The 3,446-nt window shown below is 39.9% G+C and overlaps 1 non-coding gene across 1 annotated transcript; it reads left to right on the forward strand.

Annotated features, from left to right (window-relative positions):
• The first annotated feature begins 314 nt into the window (after window positions 1–314).
• On the forward strand, window positions 315–421 carry LOC112537147. Its single transcript, XR_003081052.1, has one exon. It is a non-coding gene; the product is annotated as a small nucleolar RNA R71 (small nucleolar RNA).
• The last annotated feature ends 3,025 nt before the right edge of the window (window positions 422–3,446 follow it).

The following is a 3,446-nucleotide window of genomic DNA, read 5'->3' on the forward strand; positions in this document are numbered from 1 at the left end:
AATGTCGGGCCCTTTACAAAACTTCGCGATAGCGTTATTTGCATGAGCCGATATCTGGAGTTGGTCAATCTTCTTGGCTAGAAGCTCCACAGTCTGCCAAAGGCTGTAGAGTCCACTTGGTTGACCACTCCTGTCTTCCTAGTAGGCTCACAGAGGATTGCCAACGATAGTTGTTCATGGCCATTTCCTCTATCGGGTTCGAGCACCTTTCGGGCGTCTTACTATTTAGCGCCCCACCTGCTGCAGTATCCACCATTTGCCTCATTGCAAGGTTCAACCCGCTGTAGAAGGTCTGAACCTGCATCCATACTGGCAATCCGTGATGTGGGCAGCATCTCAAAAGATCTCTAAACCTCTCCCATGCATCGTACATGCTTTCATCATCAAACTGCACAAAAGAAGATATGTCATTTCTAAGTTTAGCAGTTTTAGCGGGAGGAAAATACGTATATAAAGAATTTTCAACTAACACCCTCCAAGTAGTAATTGTTTGCTGTGGAAGGGATTGCAACCATCTCTTAGCTCTGTCCCTCAAGGAAAATGGAAACAATCTCAACCGAATGGCATCATCAGTTGTTCCGTTTATCTTGAATGTGTCACAAATCTCTAAAAAATTAGAGATATGTGCATTGGGATCCTCGTTGGGAAATCCTCCAAACTGCATGCTCTGCTAGATCATCTGGATCACGTTGGCTTTTATTTCAAAATTGTTGGCCGCTATAGCAGGTCTGATTATACTAGTTTTCGTCCCATCCAAAGATGGTCGAGCAAACTCGTACATCGTCCTCTGATCCTCATCGGCCTGGGGGTTGAGGTTCTCCATCGCGTCAGTTCCTTGAACCTGAACTGTAACTCCGTCCTCCTCCTCAACTGCTTGCAAACGTCGTCTCAATAATCTAAGAGAGCGCTCCAGGTCAGATAAGGGTGCTATGGGATCAGGGTTAGAGCTCCTGGTCATATACTACCTGAAACCGACAACCAAACAACCACCAATCAATCAAAAATAATATAACAATAAATAATAAAAAAATAAAGAATAAATGAATAAAAAAATAATGACTAAATTAACACAAAAACAATTCACTCTAGTTCACCGTTACTGCTCCCCGGCAACGGCGCTAAAAACTTGATGGTCTATTTATGCAACCTACACCTAAGGCAGTGAACCTACCGATGCAGCCTAGCACTAGTGAATATCAAGGTCGTATCCTTGGAGATCGGGTGAACCTAGAGTAACTATTGTTTGCTATGTTATCTAGTTTGAAATAGGGTGTAAAAGTTCTAACGTTACCAGCTAATGGTTATGAATGCAAATAAGTAAATGAAGGAACAAACCCAAAAGGGGGCCTAAGTGATGGAATTCTAAAGATGGATTTTATGGATTGCCGATCTTGCTTACCCGTGCCTAAATCCTGAATTGAACCCGGTTCCTCTCTCTCGAGCTTACCGAGTTCCTAAACCTGCACTAACCTAATGGAATCTCTTCCTATCAGATTACTACAGATTAGTATTAAGCATGATTTAAAACTATTAAGAGTTATTAATTCTTAATCCGACGAGTAAATCAACCTTATCTCTAAGTGTTAACTACCAGTTCTTACTATTCAATGTCCAGTTGTAACAAGCATTTCTCAATGTCAAGAAACAACCCACAAACAATTAATTCAACGTCTCAAATTAACTGAATCAAAATTTTATTACTAAATAGCAAGAAGATTGTAAGAATGACAATTACAAATCTAACAATTAAGCATAATCCATCAACAAAGGTGAACCCCAATGGGTTCAAAAGATCTAGCTACTCATGTTCATGGTTAAAGCAATTAAGGAACAAAATAAGGAAAAGAAAATTAAAGGCATGTACACCCTTCTCTTTCAAGTTGAATGAGAAACCCTAAATTAGCAAATTCGAAATCTCAAACCCTAGTTGCCTCTTGAATGCTCCCAAAGTTTGTCTTGATCTTCAATTCGATGTTGGAACAAGTGAAATCCCTTCTTCAATTGATGAATTTGATCTCTCAAGGTCTACAATTGAGGTATAGGAAATAATTGATTGAGTGTGTCTTGGAATTGAGTCAAAAATTCGTGTGCTCTCCAAAAGAACTCAAAATTGCCTATATAGTTGATTCAGCATGGCCGGGAGTCCGGTGTGATGGTCAAGCATGGCGGAGTCCGAGCGATCTTGAATCTGTGGAGTCTATTGTGCTGACTCCTTCCAAGCCGTGCCCAAGCCGGTGCTGAGCCACCACAGGCCGTGCTGGAGGCCGTGGTGGCTTCGAAAGACGTGCTGAAATGGCACAATTGAGGATAGCTTCTTGGCAATTCAGCACGGCCTAGACCGGGGTGCTAGTCCTCGCCCAATTTGATGGATTTTGGTCTGTAATCACACGTATTTCCCTCGATTATTGATGGTGTCCTTCGAAAATGACCTGAAACGAGAAAGGAAATAAAAGACAGGTGATTATAGCATAAAATGGGATAATCATGCATAAAAATGTAAACAATCGGGCATGAAAACATGTGTAGTATGATGCTTATCAGCTTCCCTCATGGTCAGACATTTGAGCTGGACACTTGAAGCCATCCATCTATATAACACCTCATTGTGGCTGATGTAGTTTCTAGCTTAGATTCGCAATGCATACCTTTTTCCTTGTAAACACTTTTTCTGGATAATCCCTATCTTCTATAAACCTTTGAAAGTCATAAAATCAAGGCTTCTCCTCTAGTCCCATATAAATTTCCATTATCCACTTTCCATAATAGCAAGGCACCTTAGACTTCACAATTACCAACAGCTTCATCAAGAGCTTAGCAGGTTTGTCCTGCATAGACGAAAGTGTAGCCAACGCATCTGACATCTGGGTCTCATCTCGACGCAAGTGTATGAACGGACATTTGGAGAAGTTGTAAATCAAAGTCTTGTGATAGCTGAGGTATGGCTTTAATCTCTCTTCTTTTACATCTCATTCTTCGATGGCTTGCTGAATCACCAACACATAGTTCCCATAGACCATCAATTGCTTCGTTCTGCTACTATGGCCGCTTATAATCCATATAAACATGCTTCATACTCTGACATGTTATTTGTTACCTTAAAGTCCAATTGTTTGGCCATTGGCAGCATTTCTCCCTCATGCATGATTAGAACTACTCCTAACCCCGCACCTCTATTGTTCACTGCTCCAACGAAGTATATCTTCCATTCTTGGATCTCAAATTCCCTAAAGAATTGATACCAGTTGAGCAATTTACCCAGATAGGTGCAATAGTGAACATACAATAATAGGTGTTGTGCAGCAACTAATATATATTATTTGTTATCTTTTAAAATTATACTACTCAGTATATCTTTTTTAATAATGCAAAATTATTCATTTAATTTTCTTTTAATACATAAACTATAGACTTCATTCTAAATATAATTTATACTGAACAAAAAAGTA

Source organism: Ricinus communis, chromosome 6 (assembly GCF_019578655.1).
Source record: "Ricinus communis isolate WT05 ecotype wild-type chromosome 6, ASM1957865v1, whole genome shotgun sequence".
NCBI lineage: Eukaryota > Viridiplantae > Streptophyta > Magnoliopsida > Malpighiales > Euphorbiaceae > Ricinus > Ricinus communis.